The sequence below is a fragment of the Ailuropoda melanoleuca genome, chromosome 7 (assembly GCF_002007445.2).
Source record: "Ailuropoda melanoleuca isolate Jingjing chromosome 7, ASM200744v2, whole genome shotgun sequence".
Classification (NCBI taxonomy): domain Eukaryota; kingdom Metazoa; phylum Chordata; class Mammalia; order Carnivora; family Ursidae; genus Ailuropoda; species Ailuropoda melanoleuca.
Genome location: NC_048224.1, coordinates 1269308 through 1293916, shown reverse-complemented (window position 1 = coordinate 1293916; position 24609 = coordinate 1269308). Strand labels below are relative to the sequence as shown.

The following is a 24609-nucleotide window of genomic DNA, read 5'->3' as shown; positions in this document are numbered from 1 at the left end:
AACCCCAGCTCTGCATTTCACTAATTAGGTGAATTTGGGCAAGTCCCTTAACCTCCCTGTGCCTCAGTCTCCTCATCTGTAAAGCAGAAATGATACTTACCTCATAGGGTTATTGTCAGGATCAGGTTCTTAATACGGCAAAGCACTTCGAACAATGACCAGCATCTAATTGACACTGTATGCATAGTAGCTTTACTACTGCTACAGTATTTATTACCAGGAACTTGACACCCACAGGAAGGGTTGATGATGACAAGAACAATAACAGGACCAGGCTCTCTGTGGCCCCAACCACTGTTTCCTGTGCTGCTGCAGCTGCTGATTCTGATTCATCTTATTCCAGGCCAAGCACTCTGAAGACTCTGGGAAAATGATCTCCTCTCCCCACCCACCTGATGCAAGGAATCTATCTTCAGGAAGCAGAGAACTCAGGGGTGGCATCATTTTTGCAGAATGTGGAATGATTCAAAGACCCAAAGGCAGTGACATTTCTCTTCACTCACTTCCACTGAACTTTCTAGGTCCTGCTTTGGTGTTCTCCTAGGGGTGTGGGCATGGTTTATCCCTGCCCCTTAGCAGTTGCCCGCTTAAAGCACTTCTATATTTGCTGCTACCCCCTCTCCATGCTGCAGCCTGCCAACATGATAGTGAAGAATATAAACTCGGAAGCGAGATTGCAGAGGTTCAAACACGGATTGTGTTGCCTCTTCTCTGTGCCTTGGTCTCTGCCTCTGAAAAATACGTACACACAGTATTGCCTCCATCATAAGGTGGTTAGAAAAAGTAAATGAAACATTCCCATATAAACATTGCAGGTAAAGCAAGTGCCTGGCACATAGGGGGGTACCCAGCAAATGTTGGCTCTATTATTTCCTTTCTCCCATCCTCATTCAGTCCCAGCTACATTCTTGCATCACGGGAGCTCCTTGATTTTGATGCCAATATGAGGCAGGATCCTCACTCCATACCCATTCCCCCAGCGTGCGCGCGCGCGCGCACACACACACACACACACACACACACACACACACACACTGCCTGGGACCGCCTTTAGAGGCTGGATGACTCCAAGCAGAGATGATGCTGAAGGGGGTGCTAAGAAAGCCCAGCACTCCACTTTTTTCTACTCATAAGTGACTGTTTGGAGCTGGCATTTCTGGGGCAGTGGAGGGGGAGCCAGTCCCTTGCTGAATGGGCTCTCATGATAAGGTCTATATCTCACATCCCCCTCACAGGGGTCCACAGTGCACTGTGACTTAGATCAGCTGTTGTTTTCCAATTTCTTCAGCTGCCCACCTGCTGTCTAAGCTAATTTAATAGCCTCCATAGCACTGGGAAGCCGGATGTTCAGATGTTCACAGGAGTGGGGAGGATGCTCGAGACAACCCAAGTGAGGAAAGTTAGCACTGGTACAGCCATACATCCAGGCGTTAAATAAAATAAGCACATAGATTGCAAACCGCAGAGGCTCTTCCGCTAACATCTGATTAGCAAATGTGTCCCTGTAGGGAATATCTGCCTTTCCATCCTTTCCTATGAAGTGATCTGTAACATTAGTGAGGGAATTCAAGACATTGCTCTCTGTGCCCTGATGGCCAGAGTTCTGTGTTCCTGACTGGGAATTGGAGGGTGTGGGGGATGAGTGTGTGTGTGTGTGTGTGTGTGTGTGTGTGTGCACATGCTCCTGATGAGGGGAGGATTGGTGACAGGGAGTACTAATAAAAAGATGCATTAAAAAATAGTAACTCTCCTTTCTAAGCACTCAGCAGGGCCCCTTCCAGCAGCCCATGAGATATTTATCAGGACCCTGTCTCCCTGTCTTTGGGGATATAGGACAGATGACCCAGAGGAACCTTAAAATGGTTGCTCTGGCCATGAAAAATCTGTCCTGCCAGTGACATGGATTCATTTTTACTCCAGTTGTCTTCACTGGGCAAATATGCATCAGGCTTAGGCTTTACTTTGTATTTCTCTGTGACTTTTCTAGAGTCCTTTAGTCGTATGTGCTTTAGACTTGGTTTTCCTAGGTGGAATAGTGGGTGCCCATAGGTCCCCTCCCCTTTGTTGTGACTAGAGGAACTTTAACCTAGGTCTTCTACTCATTTCTTCCCCCTTGAACCCATGGACATTTCTCCCTCTTTGGGGGTTACTTGCTTGCCTTGCTTGTTTGACTCTTTTGTGTGTTTGCCTCATCTCACCTGTCAGACCGAGATCCCAGAAGGCAAAGGCTGTGTCCTCACTCTTGTTTCCCTCCCAGCATCAGCACAGACCAGGACACCGAGAAGGTGTTCAGTGAATTCAGTGCAATGACCAGTTTCTGTTGCTCTTGTCCTGATGCTTTTATTTCCAGAAAAGTCACTAATTATTCTCATTGTCAGGGACTGGAAAATATATCTCTCTGTCTTGACACAGTAATCCTCCATTCCAATACACCTCTGTGACCTACCCATTCACCCAGTTATCCCACTCAGAAACTAGGCTTCATCCTTGAGGTCTCCTGATGATTCAGAATAGTCTTGATTGTGCCGTGGTGACAAACCAAAATTGCCTAACCAGAATGATTTAATTTTCATTTATACTACATGTCCATCATGGATCAGCAGAAGGTTGAAATATATTTCATTCATCACTTCTAATTATAGCCCATGAGACTGAATTAGTCACAGACCCCACCTAATTCCAAGGTGACTGGAGAATGTAGGAACAAGACAGAATTTTGAGTGACCACTGTTTGCTCAAAATGTCTGCCATATTTCCGTCTGCCCCCAACTCCCCACCTCTGACCAGTCTGTCATCTCAATGCATATACACTCTACCTTCCCCATTTCTAGAAAATATGTCCATTCCTTCCCATCCCCAAAGACAATGCTTATTTTAAGATATCATGTTTGCCTTCAGTGTTGACCTCAACCCTAAGCTCCTCTGCCCACAGCAGACATAAGATTCTTAAAACACAAATCTAAAAAGAGACAGACTCTTAACTATAGAGAACAAACTGATGGTTACCAGACAGGAGGTATGTGGGGCTGGGTGAAATAGGTAGAGGGGATTAAGAGAACACTTATCTTGATGAGCACTAAGTAATGTATAGAATTGTTGAATCAGTATATTGTACACCTGAAACTAATATAACACTGTATGTTGACTATACTGGAATTAAAATTACACACACACACATGCAAATCTAATGATGTCAACCTTCACTTAAAACATTTTAGCAGAGCCCTTTACCTACACGATACCCCAGTTAACACAACCCCTATGTCCATCCCACGATTGCTCTGCCTACCTGTTCAGGCTCATCTCCTCACACGGCTCAAGGTAAGGAGCAGGCTGAAATCCAGCCAACCAATGTGCCAAGGCTTGATCTCTGGTGATAGGCTGAAACTCCTTGGGGGAAAAGTTGTCCCTTTTTCCCTGTGCATCTATTTCTAATTCAGACAGATGTACTGCATGCAGATGTACTGCATTTTTTTTTTTGTCCATCTTGTTTCATTTGAATGTGGGAAATACTTTATAAGCATTACAATTTTTTCAACAGTTTTGTGAGAAGTGACTTACTGCATTGAAGGCCACTTCAGTTTCTTCATCCATCCAAGTGAACACAAAAACAAGCCTCACAGGTTTTCTGACCCTGACACTTGGATAAAAGGGCAGAACCAGGACACAGGTCTCCTTAGAGTCTGAGATAGAGTGATTTTCTCAGCTTATTCTCAGAGAGGGGATGCACACTAGGGTGGCCGGGCAAGGTTGCAAGGCATTACTCTAGTTAGGGCGGTCAGAGAGTTGGGGTCAAATATGGGTTGCTCAGTAGCAGCAAAACTCAGGCAAAACATCCTCTACTGGTATCAGCATGGCAACCAGCTTTAGACATGAACAATTATCTTTTGGCTTTTTGGTAAAACCTATGCAAAGGGTTTTCTATAGACTGGATCTCCTTCAGCATCCTCACTGACATCATCCTCGCTGACCCAGCTGCATTTGCCCAGAGAGCAAGCAGCACATTGTTCTTACACGAAGGGATTGGCTAGCACCATAAACTACTAACAGTTCCCCAGGTTCAGCACCCCATTTCTCACCTCCAAGCATTGACACAAACTACCACTCTGACAGCAATGACAACTCCATCCCACTCCACCCCATTCTGCTGGCCTTGTGTATTCTATTTTTTTTTGTTTTTTTAGATTTCATTTATTTGAGAGAGAGAGACAGAGACGGAGACAGAGATAGTAAGAGAGAGCATAAGCAGGAAGGAGAGGGAAAAGCAGCCTCCCCGCTGAGCGGGGAGCCCAATGCAGGTCTCGATCCCAGGACTCTGGGATCATGACCCTAGCTGAAGGCAGACTCTTAACCAACGGAGCCACCCGGACATATGTATTCTTAATCCTTGAGAACACTTCTGACATGACTTCAGATATTCCCAGTCAGAGGTAATCATTTCCTCCTGGTCTTAATTTGGATTCCTCCAAAAGCAAGCCCTGAAACAAGGATTCGGTGCAGGTGGTTTATTTGGAGAATGATCCCAAGAAGCTTAAACAAAGGATGGTGAGCGTGAGATAGTAAATTGAGAAAAGCTAGTAACATAGGTTAATGAGTAAGTTATTACCATGGACGACGGTGGCTTATTCCCACGGGGAAACCTCTGAGGAGCCATGAAGAATGTGCTTACCAAAGAACATGGAAGCTGGAGTATTTGCCCACTGACTCCTGCTCCTCATGGCTTAAGGGGTGTCTTTGAGAGCATTATGTCTCTTGCACGTCTCGGCTCTCCTAAATGAGCTGAGCAAGCTCCATGTTACTGGAAAAAGCCATCAGGCAATGATTCAGGCATCTGAGGTGGCTCTTGGCTCTGTCCTCAGGGCTCTCAGCCCCACACTTCAGGCATTCTTTTCCACCGGAAATGGCTTGAGTAGCTTTCTCAGCCTACTTCCAGCCTACTTCCTTCTTGCTTCCAGTTTAAAGAGGTCTCTTTTCATTTTGAATTATCTCCGTTCATTTCAAGTTAAAACAATTCTTTTAAAAATATATGTTTCTTGGGGCGCTTGGCTGGCTCAGTCAGTAGAGCAAGCGACTCGATCTTGGGGTTGTGAGTTCAAGCCCCACATTGGGTGTGGAGCCTACTTTCAAAATAAATAAACAAAATATTTTTTAAAAATATGTTTCTTATGTGTCAAATTATATTCCACTCTATTGGACAAATGCCACATCCAAATTTCTTTCTATAATAAGCCCTTTTCTTCCTTGTGCCAAGCTGCTGTAGGATAAAGCTCATAAAAATCTTAGAAGCTCTCTCTCCAGCAGAGAACATGTAAGAGGCAAAGCATTAGCATCTATAAGACTAGAAGACACATCTTCAAGTACTAATTTAAAAAAAAAAAAAGATTTTATTTATTTATTTGACACAGAGAGCAAGGGCGAGAGTGTGCGCACAAGAAGGGGGAGCAGCAGGCAGAGGGAGAGGGAGAAGCAGGCTCCCCTCTGAGCACAGAGCCGGATGCAGGACCCTGAGATCATGACCTGAGTCGAAGACAGAGGCTTAACCGACTGAGCCACACAGGCACCCCACCTTTAAGTACTTCTAAGTTCTTAACATCAGATTTTAGAGTCATACCCTTGACTTTATTGTCAACCTAAGACAATGTTTTACTGCCCTGAGTTTGTTCCTTCCCCAAAGACCATTTCTTACTTTGAGGTTCTTCTGTGGGCTTTTGCTTCAGTCCTCTATATTTCTTCTAAATTCTGCTGAAAAACGTAACGATTCCCTCTCTGCTTTCTCATACACTACTAAAAGAAGCCAGTTGGTGAATTCAGTGTTCTTCCTGGATCTCCTTAACCAAATCTACCAGTTTGTTAGGTATATTTTGTTTTTAAATTACTGCAGACAACAATGTTGCCAAACTTCTCTCCACTACATACCATGGGTTGCCTTTTCTCTCTCCCCCAGTATCAACTTCCTGACTGTCCTTCAAACTTTCTCCTTGAGACCCTTTGAGCCTCTGCTAGTCCCAAAATGTGGAATGATGTGGAATAAGAGCTCAATATTACAGATTAGACCTTATGCAACTGTGGGGGGGAACTAGTGAAGTACAAGTCCAGAAGGGGATAAGAGGGTCAGAGAGAATCACCCACAGGGACTGCAAGAAGCAGCTGGTGGAGAAGCCTATGGAGGGCAGTTAGCTGTATATCTGGGGGCTATAGGTCAGCAGGGTCAACAGGCAGAAAAGCTGGACATGAAATGGGAAGAGACAAGAAAACTTGCAACCCATAAGAACAAACCTGAACCCATAAGACCAAGTAAACCCACATGTGTCTTTCATCACTTCTACCTCAAAGACACGGTTCCCTCACCACAAAGATGTACGTGCACCTGGCTCAGGAGACTAAAAGACAAGAGTCTGCAGGTGCAAGATCTGCAGTTTCAGCTGCCGCCCCACGCCCGCAGGGCAAGCGGCAGATCACAATGACATGCACAACCCCCAGAGCACACCTGCTGCTGCTCCACTCTGCCTTCCAAACCTCATGCAAATTTCTCTAACCCACAACCCACAACCCACAACCCGTAACCATGCCAGGAAGGAAACTTGAGAACCACAGATCCAGCTCAGCTAAATCAACAAAGTATAAAAGCACCACAGAGGCTCTTAGCTGATGGGTCCGGTCTTAAAGAAAGCACTTGATAAATGTTAAATATTTATTCCTATTCTTACCACCTAGCCCAAAGCTCAACACATAGCAGGTGCTCCAGTGATGTTTATTCAACAGAAACTTGATTAAAATACCAAATTGATAGCTATTCCTTGTTCTCTAAAACATTTCCCCCAATACAGATTATGTCTTTCTTTTAGTAAAGAGATAAAAATCTTCTGCTCCAACCTAATATTTGATTAACTTCTTCATGGGACAGTTTACTGCTAAAACTAAAGCTATCTGCATACTACTTACTCCCCAAAACAGCAGCATTAAAATTCATTCAAACTTAGCAAGTAAGAAGAAAGATGATCTCACTCACGGTGTTACCATTTTCAATGGGGCCTGAATGAGAGGGCAGGATCCATGCTTGAATACTTTCTCTTCATTAACACTTCCGTTCCTGCACTCAGCTCTGAGCCCCACCTCTCTGACCCTACTCAGACAAGGGGAACTGAATGATGAGGTGATAATGGGAGAAAATGTCCTACCCTGTTCTGGACCTGGCTAGTTCAAAGCAGGACCACAGGGATGAGACTGTACCTGGCTGTTTTAAGAGTTTCTTCATTTGGGAAGCAGCGTGATGAAAATTCATCATCATAATGAAGAGGAGGCGGCAGCAGCAGTGAACATAGGTAAGAGTGTAGATAACAATGTGCTAGCCTGGGCTCACCGGACAAACTCAGATTCTTGCTAGGATAGTCCTTTAGAAAATCTTAGCATTCTCTCTGCTGCTCAACAACACTGACTACATGACTGTATTAAAGAAGGAAGGAAGGAAGGAAGGAAGGAAGGAAGGAAGGAAGGAAGGAAGGAAGGAAGAGGAAGGAAAGGAGGGAAGGAGGGAGGGAGGGAAGAAAGGGGGGGGAAGGAAGAGACAGAGGGAAGGAAGGAGGAAGAAAGAAGGAAGGAAAGAAATAAAGTAGAAGGAAAAGGCTTTCCCCAGGACACAACAGGTGAAAAGAGATCTTTTCATACCCTAAGCCATAAAGAGGGCCCAGTCTCATGTGATTTATTTAAACTCTGTTCCAAACTGTGATTTTTTTAATGAAAAAGTTCTCAATTGTTCTTTGGACAGCACTGATTCTCCAAGGCATGTTGAATGTGTAAATATGTAAGTGCTTCCCTAGACTCCCAGACCTAGGCTTGAGAGGAAAGCAACACATGAAAGAACACTTGCTCTTTCCAAGTTAGGCTTACCCTAACAATATAGGGGTTCTGATAGTGAAGAGGAGGGGAGAATGAAATTTTGGTATGGAAATAGAAGTCTGCTATAGCCCTGAGAAACACTTTCAGAAAGACTCCCTCATGTCTTTCAGATGGAAGAGGGCCCCCTCCAACTGCACTGCCTCTAGGCCAGTTTCTGATTCCATTCTGTATCCCCACGTATTTACTTTCCCTTCTTACTACTCTCCTTCTTTCACTCTTTCCACTGACTTCTAGCCCCATCTTCCCCTCTGCCTCCAAGATGTTCCTATCTTATTTGGCCTCTCAGCAATCAAATGAGGCAAAATCATAATCATGACCCAATTTTTAGTCAAAGAACCTAAGGCCCAGAAAAGATAGATGATTTGCCCAAGGTCATTCCTCTAACTTGCAGTAGAAGCAAGACTAAGAAAAAACCAGGACTTAAGATTCTTAAGACCGCTGTTCTTCCAACTTTTCTGAAAGGAAAATGAGTATATATGAGGGTCCATGTTAAAGGAAGGACAAGCCTTTTCTCGTATCCACAATTTAGCATTGAATGTGCCTTGAACATGGTATTCTTCCAACACCCTAAGTGCATGTATCTCTAGGTTGTATGTCACACTGTTGAAGAGTTGTGATCCCATGGATGGTCCGCAAGAACACCTCCATCTTGAAGCTCTAGCAAAGTTCCCATAAATCTCTAAAGGGAACTATTTTTTTTTTTCTGTTTTGACAGATAGTGTATCCATTGTGAGCAGTTCACTAATTATTTTTGCATTGAATGTGTTGGCTTCTCCCATATCCAAGATTCAATGTCAGTGATATAAGAAAAAACAAAATGAGTGTTAAGACATGGTCTGGTCCTTGAGTCTACAATACATTTGGGAAGATATCTAAATAGACAAAAATTCTTAGACATGTCATGATGGAACAGATGCTCTCAATGCAGACAAGATTTCAGATGATGAAGCAATATTTCTGCAGGGAGTCATAAGTAAAGTCTTCATTGAAGAAATGTGATCTGAATAGAGTCCTGAATGACGGGTAAGATTCTGGTAGACAGAGATGTAAGACAGATCCCTGCAAGCAAAGAGAATAGTGTAAGTAGTGGCCAGAGTTAAAAAAAAAAAAAAAAAAAAAACCACAAAGAGAAAAGCAAACATTGCATTGCAGTTTGGTAGTGGTGTTAGAGTATCAGGAATACAATGGGAAAGTAGAACCAGGAAGTGAAAAGCCCTCAATACCAGAGTCTGAGGTCATGGAATTTTTCCCACAGACAATGACCCAAGTCATTAAGGGTTCCTGAATGGGGTGATGGAGCTATCAGAGCCATGTAAAAGCCACTGTCCAGGATCCAGGGCATGACACTTTCTGCCTGGCATACTCAGAAACTTAGAACTCGGGGCTTCTGGGTGGCTCAGTCGTTAAGCGTCTGCCTTAGGCCCAGGGCATCATCCCAGGGTCCTGGGATCAAAGCCCAACATCGGGCTCCCTGCTCCACTGGGAGCCTGTTTCTTCCTCTCCCACTCCCCCTGCTTGTGTTCCCTTTCTCGCTGGCTGTCTCTCTCTCTCTCTCTGTGAAATAAATAAATAAATAAATAAATAAATAAATAAATAAATAAATAAAATCTTTAAAAAAAAAAAAAAGAAAGAAAGAAACTTTGAACTCATCAGTGTACCAGAGTGAACTAGAATCAGGAAAACCAGAACGCCATTTATTAACTCACAGTAAGAAAGTTTACCCAAGTAGATCAAGATTTTCAGGTGCAAACAACAGAACCAACTCTAGCTAGTTGAAACAGAAAGGAAAATGGTTACAGATATTGCGAAATTTATAAAATTTCCAGAAACTCAGAGCCAGTGAATCAAGCTCAGAGACTCTAGAGCCACTCCTGAACCCCTCATAGGTAAGTCCCATAGGTGGTGTGGATGCAGCAGACAGCTCGTCCAGCAGACACAGAGCAGGAGGCACTGAGCATGGGAGGCCGACCACAGGATTTTACTGTTGGAGTTTTGCTGCTGCTGGTGCTACTCCTAAAAGCCCAATCATTTCCTGTCATTCTATCTAGAAAAGTAGATTCTGAATGTGACCTTCCTTTCATGTGGCCCCTTTCCCTGGTGGAACCTGATTGAATGTGGCTTGGAACACAAGTTTGGCTTGGAATGCAACTTTTCTTATCTCTGCTGTTGGAAGGTGCAAATCTCAATGAGAAAAATCACCAAAATGTAAGAGGGGGAGTCCAAAAGATGTAGGATGGCAATGATTATGACAAATACCCTCTGCATGGCATGATCTGGAAATAGGTTTATCTTGTCATACCATCAGAAAGTTCTTGTTCAACATGAAGTTAAAGAAAAGGAAGTGCTGTGTATGACTTGAATTTTTCCATTGTTCTAATAACCCATTGAATTCAATGTCACAATTCAATCATTCAATAATGAACATTCACTGGTTTGGTTTGCCCCATACCACATGTACTCCACAGAGCTCCAAGGAGGGACATTACTACCCTCCCTTTGCCAGCCTTCTTTAGGAACGTTACTTTTTCTTCCTTTTTTCTTCCCTTTCTAGTCTGCTTCCCAGGCCATGTCTGTTCTTTTATTTTCCTTTTGCAATCCACAGAGCTAGTATAATCTTTCTGAACTTGGCCTGAAGAGAAGAAAGAGCATTTTTCCTATTAGCATATACATCTCCTGGGCAAAGAACTTGAAATCATCTTCCACATGCCAGAGTGAATCCAACTTTGACAACTGCTCTCCCAAAGCACCAGTAATAACCCCAATTCCCTGCAAAAGCTATAACTTTAATAAAAAACAGGTCACACATCAGACACCAGTATTGCCAGAACATGCAAACACACATGTACTCTCTGTCACTGATAACTCATAAAAGCAAATGAAATTTCCAATAGTATCCCTCCCACCAGCTTCCCCAAGGAATTCCTTGGGGAGAGGGGAAGGAGAGGGTTTTAAGCACCCTCAACACTCCCAACACAATGTGCAATGTCATGGGTCTAATCCTGATCCTTGGAGAGTAACTGGGACACGCAGTCTTTGTGTTATTACTGAAACACAGTTGAAGGATAGGTGATGAGGGCGGTAGAAAAGGTACGTATTTGAAGTCCTGCTTCTGTCTTTACTGACTGTATGACGTAAGATCTCTTCCCCTCAGTCTCAGTTTCCTTCTCTGTAAAATGGACGGGAGATTCCTAGCTCACAGAGTTGTTGTGAGACATAAAGAGATTTATGCACAGCACTTCATATAGTAGCAAGCAAGTGGTACCCAGTACTATCCTTGCTATTGCTGGTGTTTTTATCACCATCACCTTTATTACTGAACCAAAAGATCCTATCAGCTCAGAGTTGAAAACAGAAAGAGTCCCTCCTGCCCGTCCTGTGGCTCATCTCTGATAGAAAAGCCACTTCCTTGTCATTTGGGTAACGGAAGCATTCAAATTCTATTGAACATAAAGACTAGCTTGAAAGTGGACAGGTGACAATTCACAGAGGGAAAAGGCAAGCGCTCTTAGGAGCCCTGTGTGCAAGCTTGATCCCTTCTCACCCCTTTTCACCCCCACTCTTTGCCTCTCCCATCTCTCCTTACCCAGAGACTTCCTTTCTCATTATGAGCAGCCTGGGGGTGGAGGGGAACTTTCCCTCACTCTCTGCAGAAAACAGTGACTGTACTTATGCATTACCTCTGTAGAAAGTGAAACTGCATGGCTGGGAGAATCCCATCATCACTCCACCCCCTAATGAGAGAGATTGTTTGCAGGCAGATGAAATTAAATTGTAAGCTCTATTGACTTCAACAACAGGTGCCATTTGGGCAAACCCAAAGGGGGCCACTGAACTGTCAAAAAGATTTAACTCTTCCTGACACCACAGCATTGGGTAATAGCCTCCCACCACTTCTGCTGCCAGAAAAGTCACCACTGGAGATCCATTCTACTGTGTTCTTGCCCTAAAATCCTTTTAAAAATGTTAATCCTCAGGGAGAGGAACAGACAACTCTATCATGCTAAGGTACCTGTGTAGAACCTGGGTCCCGATCCTGGCCAAGTTCCTTGATCTGGAAAATGCAGGAATGCTGAGAATTATAGCGACATCTTAGGCTTTGGGGAAGATTAGATGAGAATTTATAGGGAAGATACCTAGCATAGGACCTGGTACGATGTGAGTGTCGCACAAGTCATTCATCACATAAGGAGTTTCTTGAGCTGCCTGTCTGACAAACACTCATGTGCTTAGAAAAATGCAGACCCATGAAACTCACCCTGAAGACCCCACAGCAGCAGGTCTGGGCTGGGCCTGGGAACACACACCTTTAGCAGCCCTCCGGCAGGTGTGCAGGGATGGGTCAGCCATTATCCTCAGGATCCACCGTACCCCCGCCACAGGGCCAATCCTAGGGTCTAGGTGATAAGGGCTCAATACCTCCTCCCCCAGGAAGGGCCTGAGGAGGACTGCTGAGTGGCTAAAGAAGTGAGCACTAGAGAAGGTCAGGGAAAGAAGTGATAACTTACATCTCAGAGCCAAACTGAGCAATTTGCAGTCTGCCTCCTCCAGCCCGTGGCCTTCCTCCAGAGGAGATGGGTGAGGAGAGATTGAGGGTTAACTTGGGGAAAGAACGGAGAGAACAAATAGCAGTCTATACCGAAGAAAGCGCTTTCAGAAAACCATTGTGTGAATCCCAGACACCAGCCACAGGGCCCTGAAATTCCAGCTTAAAGCAATTCAGTTCCCGTGCCATTCAGCAGGCGATGAATTGCAGGCTTTTGCACTTCTGTGGTACCTTTCTCGCCAGAGCTTCAAAGCCCTTTTCAAACACAAATCTGTTCAGCCTCATAACCTCTCTGAGAGATTTGGCAAAGGGATAGTGGGGATCACTTCCCTCCCTACCTCAAGGGCAGCCTTTGGGGCGGTGGGAGACAGGAGGTGGGAGGCAAAGGCAGTTTAACAGTCGCTTAACCAGGCATCTTGACAGCTCACAGAAGGAGCCACGTGGGCTCAGATGTTTCCGGGACACAGGCTGAGGCGTGGATTGCAGAGGGACCTGGGTATCCACCTCTTGCTCCTTGGCTTTAGCATCTTCTCTGTTCAGCCTAAACACGGCCTGGTGATTTGGGAGACACTGAGGGTGCCTACCCAACGTCATCCTCACTTCCTCCTTGTAACCGAACCCCAACTCTTCCTGGGGGGAGACAGACCCAGGGGGTAGACCATGATTCATTTAAACTAAATTAGCAATCCTCTTCCATTTCCCTCAGGTTTCCTTGCAGCTAGAGAGACCATATCTCTTAGGTTTGGCCAATGAGATGTAAGGGGAAATCTGCGGGGGTTGTACTTGTCAGAATTTGTTATGCCGCAGTAACAAATTACCTCCACCTCCGTCACTTAAGACAACACAAATTTACTTTTCTCTCACATTACAGTTGCATTGCAATCGGTGGGGACACTTCTCCACACTCACCTGGGAGGCCCAGCTGACGAAGTCTTCAGCATGTTAGAATGGAACAATCTAAATCTGGGGTCTCTAAAGTTCCCATGAAAAAGACAGAAAAGGTTGGATTTGAGGATACTGGGTCTCAACTGCCTATGCTGGGAAATGACACGTCACTTTCTCTCACAGTCCATTGGCCACACAGAGTTGTGCCATGGTCATGTGATGCTAATCTAAGGGAGGCTTGGAAGTGCAGGATTACACACAGAATGGTGGCTGACACTGTGCCATAAAGGTGACCTCATGACAATGGTGATGTCTCCTGCTACCTCACATACCCTCGTATTCTATTCTTGTAAGAAGCCCACCTTACATATGGTAATCTGGAATGCCTCTCATTTGAAGCTAAAAGTACCTACCAGGTTAGATTCCTGTCAGCCCAGCACCCTACAGCTGTGTGGGTAATACTGGGAATCATAACAGAAATGGCATCATGGGAAATGGGGTAGTCATTTTGATGAGGTTGGGGAATATAAGTGAGGTTCAGTGGGGTGGAGTCCAGAGCCAATGACCAAGAAAGAATTCTTGAGGCATCTTTGGTGCAAAATGGTGGTTTATTAAAGCACAGAGACAGGACCCGTGGGCAGAAAAAGCTGCTGCCCCAGGGTTGTGACGAATGGCCCATTATATACCCTCAAGTTGGGAGGGGGTTAGGGATAGCGTAAGTCTCTAAGGAATTTTGGAAGCAAGGTTTCCAGGGCCTTGAGGGGGCTAGCTGTTGTTGGGAAAAGGTCATTTATTACTGTCTAATAAAAACTGAGTCACGAGACCCTTCAGATGTATATCGGTGGGCCATGTGCTTGGGGGATGATTGCCAACGTGTATCTTGGGGGGGGGGGTTGGTTAGAGATAAAGGAAGTTTCCACAGGAATTCTTTTTTTTAAGATTTTATTTATTTATTCGACAGAGATAGAGACAGCCAGCGAGAGAGGGAACACAAAATTCCCTAGGAATTTTTATACGTAAAAGTAGACTTACAGGATCTTGGTGGAGGGGGGGCGTCAGGCTAGGACTGCCTTTTGCCCTTAGCAAAGTATACACATCCAGGCAGCTGAGTTCCTAGAGAAATGTCACCTAGCCTGTTTCAAGGACTTGTCAATGGGCTGTAGGTAGTAAGGACAGTTTCTTTGTCCTTTAGGGCAGCCAGGAGTGCCTGAGGAATGTCACATACTTCCCATGGGGGGGGGGGTTGCAGGGTGTCAGCTTCTGCTTTGTCTTCAGCTTGCCTTCCGTTCCCTCGTCAATTTCTTTACTCAACAAGAAAGGCACATCATTTCCATGCCTGGTTCTGTGCTAGGTGCTGGAGGCTCAGAGTAATTAAAATGGGGTCTATTCTTCCTTGAAGACCTTCAAGGAAGGTCTTGTGGGATTATGAAGAAACTAGGAAGGACTTCCAAAAATCAACCAGCTGATGTTTCACATTCTAAGCAAACACTGAAAATTAATTCCATTCACAGCACAACCTCAGACCAGAGATCTGCTCAATAAGAATTTACTGGTGGCTGGGGGGGGGAGGACGGAATTCATGGCAACTTTAGAGGCTATTTCAAGGACTTTAAGTCTTTGATGAAAAGGGACAATCAAAGAGAAAAAACAAAAAACCAACCTGGCATTTTGGTCATCAGATACCCAGTTATTTAGAATCATAAAACGTGGAGAAAACTTGATTTAAATAAACTTGCCAAGTTCACCTCACTCATGGGAGCACTTTGAAAGGCTCTGTGGTGTCCCTGGCAGCCATACTCTCTTTCAGCTCTTACAGATGCCCTCCTTGTGGTCCCTGCCAATCATCTCAGTCACCATGTGTCTTCCTTAATGTGAGCTGTAACTTGATATGTCAGGAGTGTGAAGAACAATTAACCACTTGAGTATTGCGTAACTTCAGAAGTCTCTTGAGATGAAATGTATGCAAATGATAGTATTATTGGTCTGATAACCATTCTTTAATTCCAACTTAGAAGAGATTTCCAGACATCGTGATGCATTTGATCCAATGAAACATTCAAATGACTTTATATCATTTGAGTGGTAATTTATCTTCTCTGCCTGGAGCAGAAAGAGGTTTCAGTTCAGTAATAATGAATTTATGTAATTTCTACCAAGTTGGTTTCTTTCAGTTGGAGCATAGCCATTCAAATATGTGCAGTTTTTTTAGCATGGAGTTGCTCTGGGCATGAAGCTGTTCAAAAGATCCCAAGATAAAGGTTGTCACCTACCCCGATAACCTTTGTGTCCAGGTTAGAAGCCACAGTTCACAGGAAAAGAAGCCATTCCTTGATCCGTGATATGCAGTGAGATAGAGGAATGAGAGAGAGGAGAAAGGAGATGGGAAACAAACAGGTGAGCTAATGGGACAGATGATGGGGCCACTGAAGAGCAAGGGCAGTACATTGACAGACCACTTTGTGCTTTCGGAAGAGGGAGCCCTCCCTGTGAAAGCCACCATCGAGGCGTTTTCCCTTCCTCCCCACATACCCCTGGATATCTCTGTGCTTCCCAGATTTGCTTTCCAACACACTGCCTCCCAGAATCTGAGCCTCCGTCAAAGCCAGTGGAGAAAAGGCTAGAGTCACGTGGCACCTGGTGAGATAATGCCTGTTTTATTTGAATAAGGAGGAAACTGTGTTAATAAATGCCCATGACATTTAATGATGTGGCTTTCATTTTGAACACATCATTGCTCGATATTGAATCCATCTATTTTGATAATAAACACCAGGGCCACGGAACTCTCGCTTTTCACCCGCAAATAAATAAATAATAGGGACTTGCTCTGTGTGCTGGGAATGAGGGAGGACTGTGACTCCCCTGCATGCGTTTGCATCTTATGAACTCTATTCAGCTGCGTGGCCTCCCATTCGTCTCTCTGGAAATCCAATTTCCCTCTTGCAGTTTCGTCTGCCAGTTTTCTAATTTTCACATCAAACTGCATATTACTCATTGTCAGGCTGGTTGTTCTGGAAGAATCGTTAGAGTCTTAAACCCTTTACCAGTATTTTCAGTCCTGCCGCAGACCGTTGCCAGGCATTATGTTTTCCAAAAGAGCGCTAACCACCCACAAAAAGCTCAAAATTTCAAACCTGCATTCTCTTGGCCCACGCCAGGGCCAGTGAGAATAATAGTCTCTGAAAGATAAATCCAAATTCTCTAATACAGCAAAAAGGCCCCTCGTAGTGAATCCAGGAACGTGTGATTCATTTTTCCATCCAGTGCTTAACACACAATAGACCCTTAATAAATCATTGATTAAAAAAAATGAATAATGACTAAACAAATGGTATGTTTTATACACACGCACTTCTACAAGATTACATAGATACATATTGCACATATACCAAATCAAACCTTATTGCACCTAGTACAAGTTAATTTTTATTTAATCTATTTTTGCTGACAAAAAAATCTTCCTCTTTATTTTGAAAGGATCACTAATTCTACTTTAGAAGGTAGTTTTAATTGATATAATTAATTTTAATTTGTCATGATCTAAACTTTAACAATTTACCAGCTCAGACCCTCCCCAGATCTGTAGCTTCCAAATCTGTGCATTTGGTTCTAAGGTTCTGTTCATCCCATTTCCAAATTCTCAGGCTGATGGAAGGGTCTAACACATTTCCTTTTTAGGGCTGGGGTCCATCATGGAAAGGAATATCTCAGGTTCTTTGCAGCCAGAAATAAAAAGGTTTGGCTGGAAATCCATCTCCCTGGGGGTCATTTGGGCACTCCTATGGTCTCCAAATGTGTGGCACTCCTGCCACATTCAGGGGACGGGCAGGCACCCATAGGAAACTGCCTTTCTAGAAACCCCATTCCATGGACATTTCCCCTGTTCCTAGAAAATTCCTCCAGGCTCTTGTAGGTGGTCGGCAGGTATAAGCACTAATGGACCAGAGAAAATGTTGTCTTTTCCTTACAGTTTTCCAGGAGATGAACTATGAAAGAAGTGCTTTCCTGCTTAACAGAATCAAACCTCAAAAGCCTGAGGTTCATAACAGATAAATACAATTCCTGACCCTGAATGCTATACTGGAGGGGGAGGAAAAAGCTACAAAGGAAATCCACTGATGTCCTGATATAAACTAAAGTTGAAAATTTGGTTATAGGGACACCTGGGTGGCTCAGTCAGTTAAGTGTCTGCCTTCAGCTCAGGTCCTGGGATCGAGTCCCACATCTGGCTCCTTGCTCAGCAGGGAGCCTGCTTCTCCCTCTGTGGGCCTTCCCCCTGCTTGTGTTCTCTCTCTCTCTCTCTCTCTCTCTCTCTCTCTCTCTCCCTCCTGCACTCTCTATCTGGCAAACAAGTTAAAAAATATTAAAAAAAAAACTGGTTATGAAAAGAGAAAATCCTAATTCTTAGGAAGCCTGTACATGTACATGAAATATTCTAATGCGCAGAGTTTTGATGTATATTGATTAAATATATTATATTTAGTCAATTAAAATATTATAACATAATATTGTTGATTAAAATATATATAATAAGTATCATATATAAAATATAAATGTATTGTATATAGAGAGTGAGTGTAAGCAATAAAGCAAATGGTGTAAAATGTTAATAGGTGAATCTCATAAAGGGTGAATGATATTCTTTGTATTCTTGAAACTTTTCTGTAGGTTTGAAATTGCTTCTGAGTTGGGGCATCTGGGTGGCGCAGTTGTTAAGCATCTGCCTTCGGGTCAGGGCCTGATCCCGGCGTTGTGGGATCGAGCCCCACATCAGGCTCCTTAGCTGGGAGCCTGCTTCTTCCTCTCCCACTTCCCCTGCTTGTGTTCCCTCTCTCGCTGGCTGCCTCGCTCTCTGTCAAATAAATAAATAAAATCTCCAAAAAAAAAAAAAAAACCAAGTCCTTCTTTAAAAACAATGAAATTACTTCTAAGTTAAAAGTATAAAGTAAATATTTTAAGCCCACAAGCATAGATGAAATCAGGCTGGACCCTTTAAATATGACCAGGTGAGGGCCGTGGGCTGAGGATCACACAGGGGAGATAAACGTTCTGCCAGAATGGGAGACTGCAAACTTTTTAGGGGTCGGAGAGTAAATATTTTAGCCTTTATGGGTCAAACAGGCTCGGTCACAGCTTCCTAAATCTGCCCTTGTAGCAGTGATGGGGTTTTGGAATATAGGTGAGGTTCAGTGGGGAGAGGTCCGGACCCAAACTCCAAGAAAGAATTCTTGAGGCGTCTTTGCTGCAAAATGGTGGTTTATTAAAACGCGGGGACAGGACCCTGGGCAGAAAGAGCTGCTGACCCGAGGTTGTAAGGGGTGGCTGATTATATACTATGGGGTTGGGGGAGGTAAGGAAAAAGGGAGGTTGAGAAAGTACTGTCATATGTTAAAGAAGACTCATGGGGTACCCAAGACCTTACCATTGTCAAGTTAAGGTCGTTTTTCCCTGTAGCAAGGCATTAGCATTAAGATAGTGGGGAACTTCCTGGAGGGACATTATACTCTGCCTGCTTCAAGGGTCTGTCAATGGGCTTCAGGTTATATGGACATTTAATTGTATCTATGTTCCTTCTGGAAGCTAGGTCCTTGGTAGAAATGCTTTGTTCTTGTAGATTGCTAAGACATTTGTAAACTGAGGGAGACTCAGGTCTTGCAGGACTGTGATCTCTATAGGTTAACTATTTCTTTTTTCTTTCCTTAGCTTTAGGGCAGCCAGGAGTGCCTGAGGAATGTCACGTGCATCCCATGGGGGGGGGTCGTGGGGTGTCAGCTTCTGCTTGGCCCTCAGCTTGCCGGCTGTTCCCTCATCGGTAGCAGAACATCCGCAGACGATATGTAAATGAACTGATGTAACTGCATTCCGATAAAATTTTATTTATAAAAACAGGTAGCAGGTTGGATTTGGCCCAAGGGCCATGGTTTGCTGACCCCTGAACCAGATGATCGGGTGTATGGGATCTGGCTTCAGTTGGGGTCCCCTGGAGGGAAGTGCCCTGCCTAGCTCCCTGTGGCATCCCCTGCCACTTGGCAGCACCTCACCACTATCTGTTCACAGTGACTGACATCAGTCATCTCCACTCCCCTCCGGAGAAATCATGGAGGGAAGTCCTCTTGTTTTCAGGCTTCCGCAGGTCAGCCTAGATCGTGTGGGAGACAGAACGGGACGTCATTACCAGTGCGAGTCTGGAAAGGAAGGGGGAGGTGCCGCTCCACACACACAGAAGCCTGCTCCTCAGAAGTCACAATCCAAAACTGTGCCATGACTGTTTTGCTTTATTTAAAGAATAAAAGGAAGTTTCTACTTGGGTCCGTTGTCCTATCTGGAAATAACCACATTAGAAAAGTACCACATCAAGAAATGGAGAGTAAGAGAAACAGTGGAGACAGGTAAGGATGGAAGAAGAGCAGGGGAGAAGAATCCTGACTGAAGTTAAAATTCCTTTTGCTGCTGTGAAGCAGTCCCTGGGTTGTTACCCTCGAGTCCCCCGCTGGTACCCTTGGTGCTCACAGCCCTGGCTTCTGCCCTGTCTCATTACACTTCCTGTGCTGGGTTATGGGTTCCCATGGAGAAGACAATGCCCCTGCCCACCACAAGCTGTCAGAAGTCCCTAGAGAGGGACAGAGTCGGAGCTCAGCCAAACCCCGTGGCTAACACAGAGCCTCCACCCGCCCCCAGTCCAGCTGTTTATCCTGTTCCAGAGCACATCCTTAAGCTAATGGTGCCTGCCCAGGGCACCAGGACCTCTGGCTTCTTGAGAGGCAATTTTATTTGGAAGATAATGAATCCCCAGGCAATGCAAAGAAGCAAGCAAGCAAACAAACAAACAGAACAAAAAGGTTGAAGCATCTAGTGTGGGTGACTTTGGGAGGAGTCGGGGCTGGGGCATGTGAGAGCATCAAGGAGGAGCTTAGGCACTGGGCAATTCCCTCTGATCAGGTCCTCTCACTCACTCTTACCTTTGTCTTTCAGATTCCACCCAGTGGACTTGAAAGAGCACCAACTGTGGGCTTGGCAGTCACAGAGGTGACTAGGACAGGTGCCTCCCTACCCTGTGGAGCCTACCTCCAGGGTGGGATCCAGACAGTAAGCAAGCAATGCATCCGACAGAGCAATGGTTCCCAAACTGAGTGAGCGGCAGAATCATCTGGGGAGCTTGTTACAGCACAGATTTCAGGGCCCAACCCCAGCGTGTCTGATGCAGGAGGTACGAGTGGGTCCTGAGAATCTGCATTTCTAACAAATGCCCAGGTTGTGCTAATGCTGCCCGAGGACCAGACTTTGAGAACCATTGCATTATAGCGTAATTAGTGTCTTGCAGGTGAACGTATAGGGTGTGATGGGAGCATGTAAAGAGGCATCCTACCCAGGCTCGGTCAAGGAAAGCTTAAGTGGGCATAAGCCAGGTGTGTTGTGTTCCAGGCAGAGAGAAAAGCACATGCAAAAGAATAACTGGAGCACTGATGGGAGGCTAAAATCAGTTCAGTGTGGCTATAATTCAGAGACCATCAGGGGCCATGGTGAGAACAATGTTAAGGAAACAGTATCTTCTTTGGATTTACCCAAGTATCTAGTGGAAGCACATTGTAAAACTAGGAAAAATAAATGTCCATTTCTGTGTAAGCACAGAGGTTTCTTTGCAAATAAATAAATAAATGAATGAATAAATAAATAACAAAAACTCTCAGACTTGGGGCATTGTGCCTGTTTCCTTCCTGAGATTCAAAATGTGGCACCAAATTGCTCTCCCTCTTAAAATGAGACAGACTAGTGTCTCTCTTCTAAGAAAAAGAAAGTAACATTTTGCCATTTTTTAGGTTCGGTCATAAAAAAAAGATAGCTTCTTCCTGGGTTTCTCTTTCTCCTGAATCACTCACTCTGAAGGAAGCCAACTGCCATTTTGTGAGGACACCACACAGCCTGTAGAGAGGCCCCGTCAGGGGGAAACTGAGGCCCCCCACCTGCAACCATCTCCAAGCTGCTAACCATGTGAGTGGCCACCTTGGAAGTGATACTCTCCCTCCCGTCAAACCTTCAGATGACAGCTGCCCTGGCTAACAGCTTGACTGCAACCTCAGGAGAGATTCAAGTCAGCACCAAGATACCCCCCAAATCCTGATCCATGCAACTGTGAGAATAACAAATGTTTATTGCCATTCTAAGTCACTAAGTTTTAGAGTAACATGCAGGAATAGATAAACTAATAAAGATAACCCTTACAGTCATATCAAAAAATATCAAGAAACTAGGAATAAATCTAACAAAACGTATCTAAGAACACAGCAAGGAAAATTAAAATCATTATTAAGAGATATTAAGGAATATCTAAGTGAATGGAGAGAACTACACCACATTCATAAATATGAAGACAGTATTGTCAAGATGTTGATTCTTTTCAAATTTGTCCATAGATTTAATACAGCTCCAGTTAAGCCCAGCAAATGTTTATCATGGAGCTTGATAAGCTGATTGTAATGTTTATACAGAAGAATAAGGCCCAAGAGTAATCAGAAGAAGCAAAGCAAAGAAAGAGCCACGTCCTAGCATATATCAAGACTGAATAGGTACCTGGCTTAAAGCCAGTGTAATTTGAGTGCATCTCAAGTCTTCCACCAGGAATTCCATGCTCTGTCTACAGGATGTGAATCTGGAAGGACCTAGGCTTGGTGGCTGGTGGCAGCCACTTTATGACTCTAAGAACCTGATTCAGAGTGCCCTCAATTGAGGAAAATGTGAGCCCAAAGATGAGAAAAAAGAGAAGTCATTGAAAACTGCTCCTAAAGCAGTCCTACCTCTAGATTTTCAGTTACATAAATGAAAAATTCTGTCTTGGCTTAAGCAAGCTTGGATTGTCTTCCTGCACTTGCAACAGGTAATATTCTGACTGATATTCTCACCCACTTGTCTACTTATCAAACAACCTGAAATTCTACCATTCCTTAGCATTTCTAATGCAGGGATCATCAAACAACTGTCCATGGGCCAGATGTGGCCCATCGTCCATTTTTGAAAATACAGTCGTACAGGAACACAGCCGTGCTCCTCCATTTACACACGGCGTGCTGCTCGCGTGCTAAAATGGCAGAGCTGAGCAGCCGCGAGCGTTCATACGGCCCAAAGTCTCTGATCTTTTCTATCTGGTCTTTTTGAAGCCCTGCTCGATACAGTATGTCAGAATCATCCTGCCTATTTAATTCACTCTTCCCAGTCCCACATTCTGAAGAGCTAGAGGACTTTAAAACGTGGGGGGGAAATGTTTCCTGAGGGTGACTGTGGAAACATCTCCTGTAATCTTTTCAAATGAGCGCCCATTAGAGTGGACTAATTCAACAGTTGTCCTTCCTTTCAGGCTGGACTTCCTTAGACAAAAGTCTCTGACCTGTGTCCCTGGATCCCCACTCATCCTCTGCTCACTGCACCCCCCCACAATATTCCTAATTAGGAGCTACTGCTCATTTCCCCAGAGTCTAATGACTGTGGCAGTGAAGGTCACTAACAGGGCTGAGAAAGCAATTTGTCAGCCTTACGGTCTATCCCACCGCGAATTGCCCAGAGTGGTGGGGGCTGCTCAGTACATTGCGTGACTCAGGGATGACCAGACAGGTATTCAAGACCAAAGAGGCTGTTCTGATCATCTGAGGCAGAACCGTTTCAAGGAGGCTGTTTCCTGGGCAGGTGAGATACTGAGGTGCCCGCATCAGTCCATCTGCCCAGTGTGTAAATGGTGGGTGCAGAGGAAAAGCCCACAGCTGAAGATCCCTTCCCTTTTCCAGGGCAGAGCCAGCTATGCACCCCAGCCATCACTCCCTCCTCTAGTGTTCATCACAGGCTTTTAAATCTGACAATATCAGGGAATTTCATGTTCTCAAGATGGACTTTTATGCAGAGAAAAGGATATTAAGAAGTTAACTTAAGCTTTTTCGAAATAATATTAAACTTATTCAAGGTAACTGAACCTAATCCTTCCTTAGGCTTTTATGTTCAACTTACAAACTTTATTATTTCATGTGTAATTCCAGCAAACCTGACAATCACTTTTAGGGGCCTTTGGTTAAACCCAGTCCCATTTACAAACTTAATTAAGCATCATTTTAAATAGTATTTATAAATTTAATATATTCTATTTTGTTAAAGTATTCTTTATTTTTGTTAAAGTAACTCATGCACAAAAAGACTTGTAACAAAAAAATGGTTCCCTTGCCCTCCCTACCCCCAAACCCATTCTGCTTTTCCAGAGATCAGCTACTCTGGACCCCTTCAGACATTTCTTTTGGAATATACGCTTCTCCATATATCTAAGTATATCCGTATACTGCTAACTTTTGGTAGCTCAATTTGACCCACTTCTTCTTTTTTTTTTTTTTAAGATTTTATTTATTTATGTGACAGAGAGACAGCCAGCGAGAGAGGGAACACAGCAGGGGAGTGGGAGAGGAAGAAGCAGGCTCCCAGCGGAGGAGCCTGATGTGGGACTCGATCCCGGAATGCTGGGATCACGCCCTGAGCCGAAGGCAGACGCTTAACGACTACCCTACCCAGGCGCCCCTGACCCACTTCTGATCTACAATAAGAGATGAGGATTTTGCTTTCTCATGCTACTTTCCCTTTTGCTTCTCCAGACCACTGTTTCACTACAGATATACCAAGATCTTTGTTTGAAGCAATTCTCAGTGGTCACGTTATCTATGTAAACATTATTCTAAACTGAGCTTTGTAGGGCACTATGATTGTTTTATTTCTTATTGTTTTCCCTGAAGTTAGCAACGGCTTGCCTTTTTAAAAAATTTGCTTAGTTTTTTTGTTTGTACATTTTGCTACTCCTATCCACAATTTCCACAAATCTCTTAGTACAGTATTTCATCAATTTTATCATGTCAGGATCTAACACTGCCTTCCTGCCTTTTTTCCCCTTGAAGACCTCCCTCCCAGAGAATGTCATTCTCCTTCAACCTGGGCTGGTTTAGGCTGCCACATACTACCACCCACCCGTGACTTCTCTTTAGTGTCATCCCAGGAATTCCATTTGTCTTCTCATGGGTAGGAAGCCTGTTTACTGGATCTCAAGTCTTCCTCCTTCTTGGAAGAAACAAGATCTCATATCATCCCTCTGTCCCCTATTTAGCTGAAGCATACCCTCCAGCAGTTGAGCCGATTTAGAAAGTGGGTGCTGGCCAGTGAGTGCTGATGTCAATTTGTCTACTGCTTTCGTCTCACTGCTTGGGTCTCAGGGGGTATCCTCCTGCATAGGGTTCCCAGCATCTCCCTTCACTGCCATCCTGACGATT

At 44.3% G+C, this 24609-nt stretch overlaps 2 long non-coding RNA genes across 7 annotated transcripts in view; one reads left to right on the top strand and one right to left on the bottom strand.

Annotated features, from left to right (window-relative positions):
• The window catches only part of LOC105240241, a 139206-nt gene extending 138904 nt beyond the window's left edge, over positions 1-302 (bottom strand). For all 5 annotated transcript variants that reach the window (XR_004626460.1, XR_004626457.1, XR_004626459.1 and 2 more), the window contains exon 1: positions 101-302. This is a non-coding gene — a long non-coding RNA (uncharacterized LOC105240241). The remainder of the gene's footprint in view (positions 1-100) is intronic.
• A 6850-nt stretch (positions 303-7152) lies between these two features.
• Positions 7153-20988, top strand: LOC117802971. Of its 2 annotated transcripts, none has more exons than XR_004626456.1 (3): positions 7153-7322; positions 19448-19713; positions 20297-20988. It is a non-coding gene; the product is annotated as an uncharacterized LOC117802971 (long non-coding RNA). The 2 variants fall into 2 exon arrangements; XR_004626455.1 differs by having other exon boundaries at positions 19417-19713.
• The last annotated feature ends 3621 nt before the right edge of the window (positions 20989-24609 follow it).